Source organism: Saccopteryx leptura, chromosome 4, assembly GCF_036850995.1.
Source record: "Saccopteryx leptura isolate mSacLep1 chromosome 4, mSacLep1_pri_phased_curated, whole genome shotgun sequence".
NCBI classification, from domain to species: Eukaryota; Metazoa; Chordata; class Mammalia; order Chiroptera; family Emballonuridae; genus Saccopteryx; species Saccopteryx leptura.
In genome coordinates this window covers 163808360-163829054 of record NC_089506.1, presented here as the reverse complement: position 1 = coordinate 163829054, position 20695 = coordinate 163808360, and positions in this window count along the sequence as shown.

Sequence of the window (20695 nt, the reverse complement as noted above, 5' to 3'; positions counted from 1 at the left end):
TCTAAAACTTTACAACCTATAATTATAGCAACATATAGGTTTTATATAATGCAAATTAGCCAATATTTTGTACATTTATTGCTTTTTTTATTTCCTAAATTAGAGGTTTAGGGTCAATGGTGTTACAGATACATTCTAAGGTGGCCCCTATTATTCCTGCCTTCTGGTGTTCTTGCTCGGTTCCAAGTAATGTGACAAAAGTGATGGAATGTCACTCTCATGAACAAATTACCATATATAAAACTTCCTCTTCCAGTGAACTCACTTTTGAGACTCTTTTTGCTGGCTTGAGAAAGGAAGCCCTCATTTTGGAAAAGAACCCATAGCAGAAAATTGCATACAAGCTACAGAAGCTTCTGGCCAACAGCCAGAATGAAGGCACTGCCCTCAGTCTAATGACTGTAAGGAAATGAATCCTGCTAGCAAGTTAAGTGAATTTAGAAGTGAGTTCTTCCACAGTTATGCCTTCCAATAGGAACACTGCTTAGCCAATATTTTTATTGCAGTCTTCTGAGGGCTTTAAGCAGAGGACCTGAGTACCTCACTCATGGTCATTGTGAGACAATGGAGGTGTGTTGTTTTTTTTTGTTTGTTTGTTTGTTTTTTTTTTTGTTGTTGTTGTTTTTTTCTTTTTTCATTTTTCTGAAGCTTGGAAACAGGGAGAGACAGTCAGACAGACTCCCGCATGCGCCCGACTGGGATCCACCCGGCACGCCCACCAGGGGCGACGCTCTGCCCACCAGGGGGCGATGCTCTGCCCATCCTGGGCATTGCCATGTTGCGACCAGAGCCACTCTAGCGCCTGAGGCAGAGGCCACAGAGCCATCCCCAGCGCCCGGGCCATCTTTGCTCCAATGGAGCCTTGGCTGCGGGAGGGGAAGAGAGATGCGGGAGGGGAAGAGAGAGACAGAGAGGAAAGCACGGCGGAGGGGTGGAGAAGCAAATGGGCGCTTCTCCTGTGTGCCCTGGCCGGGAATCGAACCCGGGTCCTCCGCACGCTAGGCCGACGCTCTACTGCTGAGCCAACCGGCCAGGGCGAGGTGTGTTGTTTTAAACTGTCAAGTTTGTGATGATTTGTGATACAGCAACATATAATTAATAGAGATAGTATCCCCAAAATTATATTTTTGCTTTTGGATAAATAGTCCCCAGAAATATAGTATTATAGGCAGGATAGGTAGGAACACTGAAACTCTATGATAGCAGTTTATTCAACATGTTCAAATATCAGAAAAATGGAGTAGAAGAGCGTCCTGGATTAACAGGAATTGCTGCACAAGGGAATCATTGTTTGCTAGAGGGAAGTCACTGTATTAAAATCTGTGCAACTTGTTTTCTAGCTATATACAGTGTGTCCGTAAAGCCATGGTGCACTTTTGACCGGTCACAGGAAAGCAACAAAAGACAATAGAAATGTGAAATCTGCACCAAATAAAAGGAAAACTCTCCCAGTTTCATACCTATTCAGTGCAGTTCGATGTGGGCTCATGCACAGATTTTTTAGGGCTCCTTAGGTAGCTATCCCATATAGCCTCTGCAGAGTCGTCACTGACTAATGGCCTACCAGAACGGGGTTTCTCCACCAAACTACCAGTTTCCTTCAACTGCTTATCCAACCGAGTAATGCTATTCCTATGTGGTGGCACTTTGTTATAAACGCGCTGATATTCACATTGCACTTTGGTCACAGATTCAAATTTAGCGAGCCACAGAACACATTGAACTTTCCTCTGTACTATCCACATCTCGACTGGCATGGCTGTGGGCTGCTCCGCTGTATACATGGTGCGCATCTGCACATGCACACATGCTGCCACATCATCCTTCAGAAACTGGGAGGGTTTTCCTTTTATTTGGTGCAGATTTCACATTTCTATCATCTTTTGTTGCTTTCCTGTGACCGGTCAAAAGTGCATCATGACTTTACGCACACACTGTATAAGAGGAAAGAGCCAACAACATCTTATATATATATTAGAGCAGGGTTTAGCAAACTGTGTCTTGCAGGCCAACTTCAGCCCTCTGTTGTTTTTTTATAAATACAGTCTCACTGGAACACAGCTATGTTCATTTTTTTTTACATATTATCTTTGGCTATAATGATGGAGTTGAGTAGTTATGTCAGAGAATGAACAATATGCAAAACCTCAAATATTTACTATGAGGCTCCTTGAAGAAAATATTTACTATTGGACTCCTTGCAGAAAAAGTCAGTTGACCTCTAGATTAAAACATGAAGTAAAGTGGAATCTTCCTACATGTGTATACATCTATTAGCACATATTAAAGCCATATAGATATTTTATTAAATTTTCAATAAATAAGAAGAGTTTTGAATACATATTGTAATACAAGTCAGAAATAGCTTAACAAAAGCACATAGAAGTATCATATGTATGAAAATGACCCGAAGTAACATTCAGAATAGAAAGAAATTAGAACAAATATTATTGAAAAAAATTAATCAAAGATATAAAAATTTTTTTAAAAAATGAAAAAGTCATCTTATTTTTTCATATTAAGTATTTTATATTTTCAGTAGATGTAGTAAGATGTGATATACACTTTGCTTCATGTTGAATTTTTAAATTACACATACAAAAATACACACAAAGAGAAACACTACAAAATATATTCAGGTTGAAAAGACATTTTGAATATTAAAAAAAGGAGTTACCAGAGCGGCAACAGACTTTTCTTCTGCAATAATAAATTAAGATGAAAAGCAGAGAAGTTTGGGACATAAAAGCTTGTACTCAATATTTTTACACTCAACTAACTTGTTTTTCAGGCGTGAGAGCCAATAAAGTATTTACACAAATATGCAGATGTTCATATAAATTATGAATTAATTTTGAAATATTTACATAAATTAATGGAAAATGAAGGAGAGTAGTGTTTTTGAAGAGAAACTTTATAATGGAAAAGAACTGATCTGGTAAGTTGGCTCAGAGGTAGAGCGTTGACTTGGAGTGGAAGTCCCAGGTTCAATTCCCAGTCAGGGCACACAGAAGCAGTGACCAGCTGCTGCTCTTTCCCTCCCTCTTCTCTCTTCTCTCTTTTCCTCCTACAGCCATGGCTCGATTGATTCAAGTGCATTGGCCCTGGGCACTGAGGATGGCTCCATGGAGCCTCTGCCTCAGGTGCTAAAAATAGCTCAGTAGTGAGCATCAGCACTAGATGGACAGAGCATTAGCCCCAGACAGGGTCACCGGTGGATTCTGGTCATGGTGCATGTGGAAGTCTGTCTCTCTATATTCTATCCTCTTATTTAAATATTAAAAAAAAAAATGAACTGACAGTGAACATAAACTGTCCATAATGAAAGCTAACTAAATGTTTCAGATCAGGTTAAAATTGAATAAAAAATTTTAAAATAGAAGACATATAATTTAAAAACAATAATTAAATAATACTATAACTGTCTGATATCCAGATACTAATAAGGGCAGTGTGCAGAATGATTTGGAGATTGTGAGGCTGTAATTAGCACAGTCCAGGATGAGACAATGGCATAGAGAGGTTCAGTAGGTATTTTTTAAGAAGGAAAAATAGGCTACATTGTATATAATGCATGTTCCTTCTATGTTTCATTATTTGGTATAAATTATCCCTACATGATTAGAAAAATATAATCGAGCTGTTGTAAGCATTATTTCTATTCATACAGATTATGGGAAATCTATGTTCATATTTAACTTCTCTGTATTTTCTAAATTTATTATGGGCAACATAAATTATTTTTAAAAATATTATAAACATATTTGAAATAAATATATTTTTTCTTTAGATATCAATATTAGAAGTGAATTATATTTTATATTAACCTTAATGTAGCTTTAATTAAAGTCAGAATTACTTTGACATTAAAAATTATTGTGTAACTAGTTCAGAGTCCCGTTATTTTTTTATAATAAAACGGACTGCATTAAAACATGGCATGAATTCTATCTGGTAGTCAGAAAAGTCAATGCTTAATAGCAGCACTGATTTTGTCGTGCCCTTAGTTCTAAAACTAGGTTATGAAAGCACAAAATTTAAGAAACAGTTGTTTAAGCAGTATTAGCTATCTTCTTCTAAGCTTTAGTGCTTTGCTTCTAGATTAACTGCTATCATAAAATAATGTGCTATCTTTGTAAATAATATGTGGTCAGTATGTTTATTAATGCAGTTCATACAAATTAAAATTCTTTTGTAGGCAAGGTGGTTTTATCCTGCTCCTATGACAGGATATTTTATTCCTGGTGCTTAATAGAAGCATAAAATGCAACAATAGAAACAATATATGTATCTAAAGTGGTAGGTTTTGATGATTCTGTGGCATTTGGAATTTTCATAATTGGGAAGGCAGAGTGGCCTGACCTCCAGGGACAGAGAGTGAAGCTGAGGGGAGTGGAAACCTAGATGAAAGGGTGAGTACAAAAACACACAGCCAGACTAGTTAGCCTGGGCAGGAAGGGAAGGAGACGGGTAAGGCGCACATCTTCATAAGAATGGAGTTCTATTGTGTGTTGGTTAGCAATGAGGGTGGTGCAGGACTGGGAAAACCAGGTGGGACCGAGAAAAGATGACTGCAATTTACAAGGAGAGGCTCAGAGACAAGAGATTTGGCAACATAGTCATGGTCATTAAAGCGCTGAGCTTCATAAATCTGGAATCTGCCCACATTATTAGTCAGTGTTCCCCGTGTGTAAATCACTTTATGGGCAAGGAACTGGCATATGTAATTATTTGTTAATAGTAGCAACATTTTCAAGAAAGAACATAAAACAGCATCAATACAAAAATATCTACTTACTTTTATTTTTAAAATAATTTGTTCAAGAAAAAGAACAGTTATTTTCATGGAAATATAAGTGTTGGGCAGATAAAATGTATTATGCTCACTTTGTTAAAGAGGCCGTCGCTCAGGTGATATTAATGTGTGTTGGGGTGGGCTAAAGGCAGGCAGAATCCTTTAGCCTGGGGCTTAGTTTTGGGATTAAGCCTTTCCTACCCTTTTTGATGTAGGGCGGTACAATCCTATCATGCCTCAGAGGGTGACTTTGTATTAGAGACTTCCCTATTATGTATATTGGATTAAGGGTTTGGATTTCTACACTATAAAATGGAGGCAGAACGGGACTTGGCTCTTGGTTCCTGAGGTTAGCATGAGAGAGCGGAGAGAGTAGAGCCAGCAGCTAAAGTAGGCCACGTGGAGGAGGCCAGGAGAAGCAGCCAAGATGGCGGAGTGCTGAGTGAGATGCCAGTTTGTGTAGAGTTTGTATCTGGGATAAGGAAGGAGATGGGGAACTGAGGAGAAGAAGGCTGGTGAGCTAGAAACCTTTGATTCTAGGAAACTCGGATAAGTCAGTGGCTTTGTGAGCACTGAGTGTGACTGGGTTTTGGAGCCCAGTGTGTATTTTTACTTGCCCGCCGGGTGCAAGGTAGGATTAAAGGCTATGGCCCATCAGTTTTTGGCTCCGCTGTTTCTTTACCGACTGTCCGAATCCAATGCGAACCTGCATGGACCAGGCTGCTCTGATGGTGGCTCTGGTCATGATTGCTGGCTTTACAATAAGGAAATTCAAAATCAGCATTTTCCATTTAAAATAAGTTTTAAAATATCATATAGTTAATGTTTTCAGTCAAGCACAAGTATAAATCTAATTACTTTTAATTGAATGGACTATGCAGAAAATTCCTTTGTGAGGCAGACTACAAAGATTGTTAGTAAATATTTTACCAATTACGTATATTGAAAAAACTAGGTAGGTGATAGAAATAAAAGAAAAATAATACAAGATACTCCTGACAGCACATTCAATAATAATATTAATTCAATGCAAAGTGGAAACTTGAAAGGAACTGACAAAAGTGACTTTTAAAAGAGGGGAGCATGGATAAGTTGAAAGAAAGTAATGTAGAGTCCAGCTGCTAACACAAAGAAGGAAATAGAAACATTTATACTTCTTGGCATCCTTCTCCTGTAAGGTTTTCTCTTTTTCAGTTGTTGATGTTCCTAATCCATTAAGGTTTTACTTTTTGGCAAGGTAAGAACAGAAAGGACTTGATTGTGCCACTATAAACAAAGTTTAAGTAATTATATCTCAAAAGCTTTCCAAAAAGGATTTCTCTTCTCTGGACTTTGAAACTGGGTGTTGAGGAAAGCTTCCTGGTATGGTATTTCTCAGTTTTCATTTTCACTTTGGCTAAGAGGCTTATTTTTACACTGCTTTTTTCATAGATAGATCCAAGTTGGTTTCATTTCTTGAGTAGTAGATTACTCGGAAATTATGGCAGGTGGCTAAAAGGATTTGGTTTTGTTTCAAATTAGGCAGACTTCCATTTGTGCAGCATATTTTTACTAGCTTACCTTTGCCCCCATTATTCTGCACTACCAGCTAGTTTATCATTTATGTTATACACTTTATAAATTTAATATATTTAAAGCTAATGAGATTTTTCTAGATTAGAGTTTCATTCTGAGTATTGGAAGGCAATATGTTTCCAGATATAAAATCAACTAAAAAAAGTGTTGTTTTTTTTTCATATTTAGGAGTTTGTTGTTTTTTTAATCTTGCTTTTATTTATTGTTCAACAAATTCACTCTTAAATCAAAGTCTTCTTTCAAAACATAACTCTGAAATACCTTCCCCATTTATTTTTTCTTTTCTTGATTGTTTTCAAAGCTCACTTTCTATATTATAAGTTTCTGAGGTAATCTGATTCAAATTGATATTTCTGATCATTCCAGATTACCTTATCATCTATGTATAGATGTCATATACTTTTTAAAAATTACTTTATTTAATTTATTGGTTTGCAAAACCATACAAGTTTCCAGTGCAAACTGAACAAAGCACCATCTGCCCACTGCATTATGTGCCCTCTGTCCCTAGCGATGGCTCTTTCTGCCCCCATTTTCCCTCCTATGTTTGTCTACACCTAGGCCTCCACCTCCTCTCCCTCTGGCCATCACCACACTGTTGTTTTGCCCATGTGTATGATTGGGTAAACTGATATAGTTATTTTTAATATCCTAGTTAAACAAAAACAAAACAAAACTTAGGGACCACCGCCCCCCCACACACATACACGCACATGCACACTTCCCTCCAAACAAGATGGCAGTCTTTTTGTCTTCTATTATAACTGGATAATATAAAAATGATAATTCCAAGCCTTTATGTTAATAAAAGAAAACTTAGGTATAGAAGGCCTATATAACTTGTTTGTGACCAAACCAGGATGAGTACTCAGTAAAGTAAACTCTAGCCTAGTTCATTTTTTACTATAACAGTTCTTTTACAATACAGCTGATGGATAAAAAGACAAGTTTCATATACTAAGAGAACACAATTTTGCAATAAAGCCCAACATAAAATTTATAAGAAACAAATAACATTCAAAACAATTTGATTAGATTAATACAGAAAAATGTATCTAGATTCATTATTATCATTGAGAAAATTTACTGATGACACAATTCATGGAGCTTCGGCTTAAGTCTGATCACATGCTCAGAGTGCTGGGTAGAACATTCACACATGTTTATACTACAGGTAACATTTGTTTGAACTATCTGCTCTGATTACTCATTCCTTGGCAAGATACTATTCAACATAATAATTAGAAAGTGCTTTAGATTCAGACAAATCTTTTTATTAGAATGTTGACAATTCCAGGTACTATTTGTGTGACCTTGGCCAAAACTCTTAAGTAAGGCCTCTTGTTTTTTGTCTATGAAATGAAGAAAATGGTGCACATGATTAATGTTTTCAGTTAAATGTATAAAGTGTTTAACACTCTCTGACATATAGTACATTATTTATAAAAATAATAATCTATTATCTTTAGTGTTGGTATTATTAAGTGCTGAATGTGCAAATCTATTACAATTTTTTTTTTCCATGATTGTTCTAATAGGCAAAGTACTTTTTCCTTCTAGTTGTATAGAAAGTCTTCTCTTGGAGAAGGTTGTGAAGAAAGGGGAGTTGTTTAAGGAATCCTAAGTAAACTCACTTAAATCTAGAAATTTCAAATGTGTTATGCGGAGGTATAAGACTAGGAAATGTACACGTTCTCATTTAATGTATTGTGAAATAAACGCACGTGGGAAAATATTACAAGAAAACTAACAAATAAACAATATTTCTAGAGCTTTTAAAATAAGTCTTAAGAGAAGCTGTTAACATGGTCGTAGGCTCTGAAGATAACTCATTCAGTCCGGCTTCATGTATGCGTTTGTCACAGCTACTACATGACATGGTTGTGCACAGTCCAGAAAAACTTTCAACTGTTCCTTTCTTGCTGTACAATATAAATGTGCATTGAACATATTTCAAAGGCAATAATTTGGTCAAAATATTGACTGGCACTATAAGCAGAAGTTGTCACTGATCATCTTGCATTGTATACAATGAGCAAACAGGATATTTTTTCAAATAGAAGTGATAAAATATATTTTTTTAATGAAATTTCTTTTAGAATTGCTTTTGTTGAGTTAATATGACTTATGCCAGCCATTGTGCATGTATAAATTTGTGTAGTTCACTGAGTGGTGCAATTCATAGATGGAGGAAATATAATACAATGAATGGACTTTGAGTTACATAATCGAGTGTTCAAATCTTGCCTTTAAATGACATTCTTACAACATGAATCTAGATATAAATCTAGAATTATTTAAACAGCTAAAACTATTTTTTTCTTATCTGTAATGCAGAAAATTAATGGAATACTACTTTACTCAAAGTCCTCTACATAGTAGTTATTATTATCATGATGATAATGATAGTTGTTTTCTTCTCCATTATTTCCAAAACACTTTTTATCATATTACTATGTCTCTCTCTACTCTATAGTATAAGTATAGAACAAAATGTAAGTGCATAGTGATACCTGCTAAATAAATGTGTAATAAGACATGACATAATATAGATTTATTAGTATATATTTAAATATATATAAATCAAGTAGTGGATAATACTATATTATATATATTAACTATAGAAATGCAGGTCCTGGCCTGACCTGTGGTGGCGCAGTGGATAAAGTGTCGACCTGGAAATGCTGAGGTCGCCGGTTCGAAACCCTGGGCTTGCCTGGTCAAGGCACATATGGGAGTTGATGCTTCCAGCTCCTCCCCCCTTCTCTCTCTCTGTCTCTCCCTCTCCTCTCTAAAAAATGAATAAATTAAAAAAAAATTAAAAAAAAAAAAAAAAAAAAAAAAGAAATGCAGGTCCTGCCAGTTGGCTTAGTGGTAGAGCATCAGCTTGGTGTGTGGATATCCCAGGTTTGATTCCTGGTCAGGGCACACAGGAGAAGTACCCATCTGCTTCTCCACCCTGCCCCCTATTGCTCCTCTCTCTCTTTCTCTCCTCTCCTGCCGCCATGGCTTGACTGGAGTAAGTTAGCCCTGGGTGCTTATGATGGCTCCATGGCCTCTGCCTCAGGCACTAAGAAGAGCTTGGTTGCTGAGCAATGGAGCAACGTTCCAGGTGGGTAGAGCATCACCCCCTAGTGAGTTTGCCAGGTGGATCCGAGTCAAGGTGTATGTGGGATTCTGTCTCTCTGCCTCCCCTCCTCTCATTGAACTAAAAAAAGTTAAAAAAGAAATGCAAATATAAACAATTTTCTATATCTGCGTGCACTTTCATTGAAATGAAATCTAAACCTGGTAGGCTAACACAAAGAGAAATAGGAATGTGGCTTAGCATTGCCATAATATTGAATTTTAATTAAATATGATTAGCATCTTATGTAGCATAACTCACTCTGTTATTTGATAAGTTTAAGCATTTTAAAACATCATAGAGAACTTCTTTTAAAAAAGGTAGTTTGTGCTAGTACATATATACAGACAGCTTGATCAAGTAGGGAAAAAATGGTCATTGAAATAAGAATGACTTGGGTTCAAATCAAATTCTTTAATCTTGACATATAAGGAAATGAAAATGGAGTAGAGGAAAAAGGCATAATAAGAAATAATGAAGAAAGGTTAATGCAAGAACATATGCTGAAAAAAGGCAAACAAAATAGGAGGAAGTAATTAACAAGGATGATTAAAAACAGGTGGGATTTAGTTAAAGATATGGGGCCAGCCTAACTTGTGGTGGTGCAGTGGATAAAGTGTCGACCTGGAATGCTGAGGTCACTGGTTCTAAACTCTGTACTTGTCTGGTCAAGGCACATATGGGAGTTGATGCTTCCTGCTCCTCCCTCCCTTCTCTCTCTCTCTCTCTCTCTCTCTCTCTCTCTCTTTCCTCTCTAAAATGAATTTTTAAAAAAAGATATGGGGCCAATAAAGTAGTAAAAAATTGGTAAAAATAAGGAAAGATTTATTTTCTCATTTTACCCAGAACTACAATAGCCAACAATCCTCTGTAAATAAGTTGCATAATTCAAATTAAAGGAGAAATCAACTTATGTTACTTTTGTCCCTTTCTGGAAATTGATGGTGAGATATAAAAGAAAGACAGCTGGTTCTGTTATTTAATTAGTGGGTTGTGAATTAGTTGGTCCTTTTGTTTTGGCAGAGATATTAAAGAGTCTTTGAATATGGCAAGAAAAGAGATCAAGAAATTGTATGAGAGTAATAAAGAAACACTGAAGTGAAAGAAAAAGATCTTAAAGTGGGGAGGGAGTAGAGCCACGTGGCCATGTAAAAGCCTCTGTCACCCTAGAACATATATATTATAGATTATATGTGTTTACAATTGTGTGTGTGATTTTAGGTGGAAACTCAGGGGCCAGTAATGTAAGGATTCTGTGATGGTCTATAAATGAGCAAATATAACTAGCAGTGATTATGAAGAAACACTATTCTATCACAACTGGGAAAGATTTGCAGTCAATGATATTGAACAAATCTAAAAAGATATGGCATCTATGTTGACATCCAGCTTAAATGGATTGAAGTTTCATATACATAGTAATACACACAGTTTATCACCTATTTCTAGAAATGAATAAATTAGTCCAACAAACAAACAAATAAATAAAGGAAAATTGACTTCTTAAGAGTTCGTGCTAATTTTATTCTTAACCAGTTGGTTAGCAGTTATTAGTAACATAATTACCCTTCAAAAAATTTTTAACCAGTTTATCTTATCCTTTTCTCAAGGACCTAACTCTAGTCACTGTAAGAAGATGACCCAGGCCTACCCAAGGTGAAGTGTCAACAGAGACTGTCTTGGCTCAGCAAATAGCTACATATTATTCTACCTCTCAGGAGTTGGGCTCACTAGAGAATTGTGTTTTCAGAGGCAATGCACCTTCTGAATGTTTTTCTTATTTAGAAATATCATGTGACCTAATATATGTAGGTAGCATAGGTAGCATTTGGGACATAATTTGTTCTAAATATGTTTACCTGCTTCTCACTCTCAAAATGAACCAGACCCAGTGGCAGGAAATTCTATACTACAATATTTATCCACTATTGAACAATCATAAATGATAATAAAATCATTCTTTCTAAAACCTGAACCTTTAAACTAATTTCACTGACTGTCCAGGAATTCTCAAATGAGCTGAACTGAAGAACTAGCAGTTAATTGTATCTCAATTTTTTTTTTCATGAGAGAGCGAGAATGAGAGAGACACAGAAAGGGAGAGAGATGAGAAGCATCAACACATAGTTGCAGCACTTTATTTGTTCATTGATTGCTTTCTCATATATTCTTTGATCAGGGATTCCAGCTGAGCCAGAGACTTCTTGCTCAAGCCAGTGACCTTGGGCTTCAAGATAGTGACCTTTGGGCTCAAGCCAGCGACCACTGGGCTCAAGCCAGCTACCATGGGTCATGTCTATGATCCCACGCTCAATCTGGCAACCCCATGCTCAAGACGAATGAGCCTGTGCTCAAGCCGGTGACCTCAAGGTTTTGAACCTGGGTCTCAGCATCCCAGGTTGATGCTCCAACCACTGTGCCACCATCTGGCCAGGCTGTATTTCTATTTTTAATAAGCATTTGATTTGAGTATATATACTGAAAATTCACAAATCACAACTATCACTAATTACACTGATTAATTTATTTTCTCTCTTTCCTTCTCTCACTATATATCTGGTATATAAAACAATTCTCTTGTGAACTACAATAAAAATATAACTGCATTGTCTCCTGTGTACCATTTAAATTCATTTGTTGTGGAAAATTTAGACTTTCTCTGCTCCTTAATGAAATCTGGGGCTCTGGTTGAGACTGTCCACATTTTATCTTTCTAGTCATTCTGTGATATTAAAACTTTCAGTCACGTTAAATTGTAAACACAGTTTCAATTCAGCGATTCAAATTTTATACTTCTAGTAAATAATCAAAACTGTGAACTTGCTTGAACATTTGGTCCTCTCCCATCTTCATACCCAGGGCCACAGTGAGCAGAGTGCTCTCCTCTTCTTTTTTTCTGCTCAGAGTAAGTCTTTCTCTCTCCTGCTCCATAACAGCTTGGTTCTCACTTCATCAGATTCAAGCTCAGGAAACAGAAGTGGAGAGAAGGGTACAGTTTTCATGGCAGCAGGTATATGTGATTTCTGACTCTGTCGCTCATGGTACTTCCTGAGTTCTCCAGAGGCCCATCTCACCTGCTTGCCCTGCCACAACCCCTGCGTGGATGAGATACATCTTCATAAATGCGTATTTTTCCTGCAGCCCCATTTTTTCCTGCATTCCATGTCTGACAGAAACTTCTAGTCAGTTTTCATGGGCAGTTTTTTCTTTTTCTTTTTTAGTGAGAGAGACATAGACAGAGGGATAGATAAAGACTGACAGGGAGAGAGATGAGAAGCATCAATTCTTCCTTGCAGCACCTTAGTTGTTCAGTGATTGCTTTCTCATATGTGCCTTGACTGGGGGGCTCCAGCAGAGTGAGTGACCCCCTTGTTCAAGCCAGTGACCTTTTTCTCAAGTCAGCGACCTTGGGCTTCAAGCCAGTGACCTTTGGGCTCAAGCTAGCAACCATGAGGTCACGTCTATGATCCCATGCTCAAGCCAGCAACCCTGCTCAAGCTGGTAAGCCTGTGCTCAAGCTGGATGAGCCAGCGACCTCAAGATTTTGAACTTGGGTCCTCTGTGTCCCAGGCTAATGCTGTATCCACTGTGCCACCACCTCTTCAGGCTCATGGGCTGTCTTAACAATAGCTCTAGGCCCTGTCCTTGGTCCCCAAACATTCTGATGGCTGAGTTGGAAAGCTTTTCTTCACAAATATATTCTCCTATCTGCATGCTTCAGGACAGAAGCCCTTCCTTTGGCTCTGTTATCCCTTTGTCTTGTTTCAGGTGGCAGCTTAATGTGCTCCCATAAATACTGAGAATGAATCTGAAGCTACTTGATGGATATCTACAGAGCTCCTGTGAATGAACTTGAGGTAAACAGCAGGGGATAGGATTCACAATATGAGTGACAATATCCAAAAACGAAAGCAAACAAAGTGGCCCTGGTTGGTTGACTCAGTGGTAGACATCAGCCCAATGTACTGATGTCCCGGGTTTGATCCCCATCAGAGTACACAGGAGAAACAACCATTTGCTTCTCCACCTCTTCCTCTACCCCACTTCTTTCTTTCTCTCTATCCGTGTCTCAAAGCCATGGCTCTATTGGCTCCAACAGTCAATCCTGGTGATGAGGATGGCTTCCATGGTCTTGCCTTAGGCGATAAAAATAGCTTTGTTGTCGAGCAACAGAGCAATGTCCCAGACGAGCAAAGCATTGCCCCATAGGGTGCTTGCCAGATGGATCCTGGTTGGGGCACACGCAGGAGTCTGCCTCTCTGTGTCCCCTGCTCTCACTTAATAATAAAAAAGAAAGCAAACAAAGCAAAACCTTCACAAAGTCTCCACTTTATTTTCTGGATCTGTTTCTACCTTCTATCTTGGTCAGTGGTCTCAATGAGAAAGGTGTTTATGTCATAAAACCATTTTCAAATATTTATTTTGAAAGTTTTCATTTTGTTCTGTTGTCTTACTTGTAGCAACCCTCTATAGTATTGTCTTTGATATATTATTCTGTTGTATAGATATGTGTGTATAACAGTTATACTTATAAATAAGATTTTTAGATAGTACCTATTTTTTATTTCCTTCAATATATATTATGTTCATTTCCCGATTCTAATAAATATATTTCTTTCATAAAATTTTAATGGTTGTAAATTACTCCCATCCTGGATGCATTATATTATATATAAAGTATTTCCAACTTTGGAAAAACTGCCTATGATTATCCCCCCCCCCCCCCCCCACATTTTACTACTGTTAACAAAGTACTAATCACATAAATTTATAGTGGAAATATTCATGTTTATTTCCTTAGGATAAATTCTTAGAAAGAATTGCTGAGTCAAATGTACGTACATTTTTAAGAGTTTGAGTATATATTGTCAAATTGTCCTCTGGAAAGTTTGTCTCAGCAGAAGTACATAAAAGTTCCTCTTCAATTTATACTTGGCAATAATTCATATGTAAGTTCTTCAGTCTTCCTCACTTAATGAATAAAAAATATCACTGAGAATTCATCTTCTATTCAATACTACTAGTATGTTTGAAACTGTACATATATATATATACATACATTAATATAGGTATTTTTACTTGATTTTAGGAAATTGTTCATTTCTTTGCCCATCTTCTATTGGTACATTAATTTTTTATTTGTTTGTGTTTAAATGTTAAGGACATCAAAACTTCAGTGTCAGTCAGAATGCAGTTGAAACACCAAAACCAACTTGTCTATTTCAAACAGAAAATTTAATACATAAGATAGGGTAAAAAAGTTTTGGAACGTTTGAAGGAACCAAGAAAAGAAGGGAATGCTAGAGGAATAAAAAGGATGATAAGTACCCTGACGTCAAAAACCCCCAAGTGCCCCTGAGAGGGAGCCGTGAGCCTGCATCTGCGGCTCCATGGCTGCAGGGTCAGCTGCAAGAGCTCCGTTCCCAAATGGTTCTCCCGATTCCACTGCTTTGGTCCTACATTCAGTTCTCAGCACAAGAACCAAATCCTTGCTTTCTGTATACGGATTGGACCATCCGCTGCCTCTTTTTATAAGCATCTAAAATTTTCTGATCTCTTTAAGATGAACATCTCTAAAACCAGTATGATATTTTTCAAGCACTCACTGTATCACCACCCTGGTCTTACAGCCTAAAGCTCTGACTCTCTTTACTTCTGTGTAAGTCATACTGGTCCACTTCCTTTTCTTCAGTTCTGCCCAGCAGCCAGTTGTTGAAGGAATTTTGCTTTGCTCCTACCTGGAATTATCTTTCCCCACACATCCCTATTTCTCACTCCCTCACTGTCCTCAGTTTTTCTCATATCTTGCTTTTTAAAATCAGGCTGTTTTGGCCATTCCATTTAAAACTCCACCCTGGAGCTGGCATTTCATATTGCACTTTAGTTTATTTTTTCTTAATTGTACTTACCACATCGGATATATAGCCTATTTTTCTTATTTGTTTATGGTCTCTTCATTGAGAGAGGCAATAAACAAATACACACACACACACACACACACACACACACACACATTGTTTTTTCTTTACTGCTTAATCTTCATTGCCTAGAATGGAACCAGGCACTTAGAAAAAGAGTCTTCATAAAAAGAGTCTTCATAAATATTTAATAAATGATTTAAAAGTTTAGTATATAATTTTAGGTGTGTTTCTGACCCACATGTTCTATGCAACTATTTATTTATCCAAATTTGTACAGGTGCTACGTTTTATAAATTAGTACATCACCACAGTGGATTTTTAAAATTTGGGATTGTAAACATTCTATTTTTAACAGAAAAGCTTTTATTTTAGAACAATTTTAGATTTCCAAAACAATTATGAAGATAGTGCACAGGGTTTCTAAACACATTACTTCCAGTTAACCTAGTGCTCACATCTTACTTTAGTGTAGTACCTATAACAGAGTTAATGAATCAATATTTTGCATTATTAGCTAAAGTCTATAATTTATATTCAGATACTTTTAATCTCAATCTAATGTCTATTTTTATTATTGTTGCTGTTGTTCCAGGGATTCTTCTAAGATACCACATTGCATTTAGTCACATTGTCTTTTTTAAGCTCTTCTTAGTTATAAAAGTTACTTAGACTTCTTGATTTTGATGACTGCAATGGACTAAATGTTCTCGTCCCCTCAAAATTCATATATTGAAATCTTAACCCCCAACATGGTGATAACAAGAAGTGGAAACTTTAAGAGGTGTTTAGATCCTGTGGGTGGAGCCCTCATGAATGAGATTAATGTTCTTAAAAAGAGATCAGAAAGTGATTGCTCATCCCTCCTGCCACGTGGGGACACTGTGAAAACACAGCAGTATCCATATTTCTGAACCAGGAAGTGGGCTCTCATCAGAAACCAGATCTGCTGGAGTCTTGATCCTAGACTTCCCAGCCTACAGAACCATAAGCATTTTCTGTTGTCTATAAGCTACCCAGTTTATGCTATTTTTGTTATAGTAGCCAGGAGGGTCTAAGACAATGAACTTGACAGTTTTGAGGAATAATGGTCAGATATTTTATAGTCTCCCTTACTATTTAAATTTTTAGGTTTTTTTTTTCAATATTAGACTTGAGTTACAGGTTTTTAGAAGAAATTCCACAAAGGAAAAGTGTCCTTCTCATTACATAATATCAAAGACAACTACTACCAAAATGACTTAACACTGTTGCTGTCAACTTTTTTTTTTTTTTGCTAGAGAGAAAGTGAAAGGAAGAGAGATGAGAGGCATCAACACATAGCTGTGGCCCTTTAGTTGTTCATTGATTGTTCTCATATGTACATAACCAGGGCGCTCAAGTCAAGCTAGAGACCCCCATGCTCAAGACAGCAATCTTGGGTTTAAGTCAGCAACCTTGGCCTTCAAACCAGCTACTTTTGGGTTCAAGCCAGTAACCTTGGGATAATGTGAATGATCCCACACTCAAACTGGCAACCCTGCCCTCGAGCTGGTGACCTTGGGGACCTCAGAATCCCAGGTCGACACTGCTGTGCCATCACCGGTCAGGCTGTTGATGTTAATCCTGATCATCTGGCTGAGAAAGTATTTTTTAGATTTCTCCAATGTAAAATTATTAATTTTTTCCTCTTTTAATACTATATTCTTTGGAAAGAAGTCATTATATGTAGTTCACTTAGGAGATAGGGAGTTATGTTACACTTCCTTGATGGAGTATATACATAAATTATTTGCAATTCTTCTGCACGAATGATTTGCTTGTTCTCTTCTCTTCCATTTATGTTTATTTATTTAATCAATCATTTATTTATGTAAGTATAAATGCATGAATATTTTTAATAGAGCTTTATTTTGTTGCTCGAATTGTTATAGCTTTAGCCACTGGAGGCTCTTTCTGCTCGGTCCTGTTCTCCTTTGACATACCATATGACTGTATTTTATTTTTTGAGCAATACCTTATTTTTGGCACTAAAAGTATTCTAGGCTCATTTTGTATATTTCCATTCCTATTCCTAGACCAGCCCTTTTTCCTGTGATAGCCTGGTTGCTATAATAGGATAATGATTTTAAAACCAAGATCTGGGCAATAGGGCTCCAATATCCTTTCTTGATTTATTTTTCTTTACTTATTCATTCATTTACTTATAAGTCATTTCATTTGTACTTCTGTCTATTCATCCCAGATGGATGATATAATGTTTCAGTTTTTCAAAAATATCCTATTAATGTTATTAGAATTGCATATAATATGCATAAATTAACTTGAATTAATGTATTTACAATATTTAGTAATATACTCCATGACCAAGATTTGCCCTTATTTAATCAAATTATTTTGCTATTCTTCAGAAAAATTTTAATTAATTTTTTAAGGTCTTATTTATTCATTTTAGAGTGGTGAGAGAAGAGAGAGAGAAGAGAGAGAGAGAGGAAAAGAGTGAGAGAGACAGGGAGAGAAAGAAGGGGAGGAGCAGGATGCATGAAGATGACAGAAATTTTTATTGAGAATGTGTATTTTTTTCCAGAGAAATTTTGGCTTCTAATGATTTAACATGTAGAAAACTGAAGAGTATCAAAAATATACACTTAAATAAAAGCTATAGCTATTGCTTACGTGGTATTAAAATATTGAATGACAACCCTTGTTTTGCAATTATTGCCTGACAGAAGTAGAATTAACCAATAAGAAATAGGATTAGTTCATGCTTGATGAAATTGTTGAATCTTGTATAAAGGAACTAAAGTAAAAATGGAAAGTAGGCTGGGTATTTTTGAGTTGTTCATTATTATTATTATTTTTAAATACAGACTTATCAAATGTAAGTGCTCTTAATTCTACTTTTAATGTAGACCCTGGAAAAAACTTTAAAAGCTCACCAATTCTAATAAAACAAAGATTATTTCACACTTGTATACATATATCTTGACATATTCTTTTAAAGTTTTATAATTTTCACACCAAATAATGTATGTTGTCAGAAGAATATTCCTGAAATTTCATCATTTTCTACTTTTTTTCAAAACTTTAAAACGTATTCCTCTGTTAACAATTCTTCATCAGCCTGAGGATTAGAGGGAGCCAAGATGTATTTAGGAGAGGTTTATTTCTTCATGAACACTGCAACTCTATTTGTCACTCTGGCTTCCAAATATTATCCATGGCCTTTTTGTCTGAAGCTAGTGTGATGCTGAGGGATTTGTGCAGGTTGCCTTAATCTCTCCAGGTAATGGGGTGAAGATGTGAATAATGAAAGAAGTATGCTCTAAACCAGGTATTGGCAAACTTTTCTGTAAAGGGAGAGAATGTAAATAATTCAGGCTTTGTGGGCCATACTACTCTACTCAATACTACCATTATAGCACAAAAGAAGCCATAGACAATATGTAAATGAATGAGTGTAGCTATTCTTCAATAAAGCATTATTTCTAGACACTGAAATATGAATTTCAAGTAATGCTCAAGTGCCATGTAATACTATTCTGTTTTTAAATTTTTTAACACTTTTAAAAATGTGAAAACCATTCTTTTCTTACAGGCTCTACATAAACATGAGGCAGGATGATTTGTTTTCTTAGTCATTTGTTTCCACTGACCTTTGTTTGCTGACCCATAAGTAAACACTTGAACCTTGCTTCTCAGGACAGAATTTACCCAATAATTTTGCAATTTATGATTAAAGACCATCATGTCTTTCAAGTGACACCATGAAGCTGATTCTGGGCCAGTGCCATAATATTATTTTTCCAAATGTTTTTTGCTTCTCTTGGAAATATATTACTAGAAACTATATGGATTAGACCAAACCAACAAATCTATTATTTCTATAATTTCCGAACAAAATGTATATCTTACCTTTGTATTGATAATGTAAGAGGTTCTTGCATGTTACAAAGGTATCTTTTGCTTTTCCCTACCCTGTGAATTAATTTTCTGACTTAGAGAGTACAAAGAGTATGTCTATGAGCAGATGAAGTAAATATAAATTTAAGTAAAAAGAGGGTATGATATAGTGCAAGGTGAGCCCTAACATATCTTCCTTCTATCTGCTGCAGTTGTATGTCATTAAAGTTTTACATGTAAGCATTCTGGGGTTAGCTGAAAAAAGGCTAGTTCTGGGAATTTAGGGGCTACATGAAAACATTAGTCCACATCAACTTTGAGGTGAGTATGAAATGACAGGCAGAAGAATCTAGACAGATGAATTTTTTTTAACAAAACTTTTGTTCATTGATTTTTAAGGCTATTCTACATAAACACATTTTCTATATAGTTAAAGTAAAATCCTTATGGCGGAATGAAATACTAATGGTTAATTTTCCCTTCTAGACTTTAATTTGAGAAGTGCATACAATGAAGCTAAAGCCTTAAAAAGAATAAATGGGTTGCTAATTTAAGCAGGAAATAAGTAAAATGATGAGTAGAAACATAAAATTTATTTTGATCAATCTGAAGTTTTCTAAACATGTAATGTATTGATCTAAACCACTAATATAACTAGTAATTGGAAATAAAATATTCTTACTGAAAGTAATAAATAATCTATAAATTTTAAAATGTAAATGGTTTATTTGGCATTGGCCATGGTAAGGAAGAAAAGATTTTGGTACTGTTAAGAGATCGTGCTCTTATGTTTAGTTTATCTCAGATTTACAGCGTGAAATGTATAACCTGAATGTTCCGGCAAAACACATGCAGTCTTAGTCAAATAAAATATGAACTATTTTACATTGGTTAAAGAGTTATTTTTTACATTTGATATAGTTTTGACTTGTTTAACATATGCCTGGGGCTTATGTTGAGTAGATTGAATTTTTTAAGTAATATGTATTTTACTGTATACACACAGACACATTGAGTACAATTGAAAACATGTCTAAAATGTACAGTGCCATGCAAAATCCATGACTTAATATAATTGACCTGAAAGTAGTAATTGTGTATTTATCTCTCAGGCTGGTCAGCAAAGAAAGATGAATATATCTAATGAAATGTTTTAATCATTGTGCATTCTCCACCCAAAATTGTGGTTGGATTAAGTCCAGAATGACTTTCTTTGCCTTCCTCATGTTTATCAAAGCTAAAGTAGAATAAAAGAGCAAAAAAAAAAAATGACCTGTCATAAATAGAAAATCTTAAAGTTAACTATTTTTGTCACTCAGAGGTTTTTTTCTAAGACCTCACATTTGGCCACAGTAAAGCAAGGTGGTTTCCATCATTTCAAGACACAATGCAGTACGT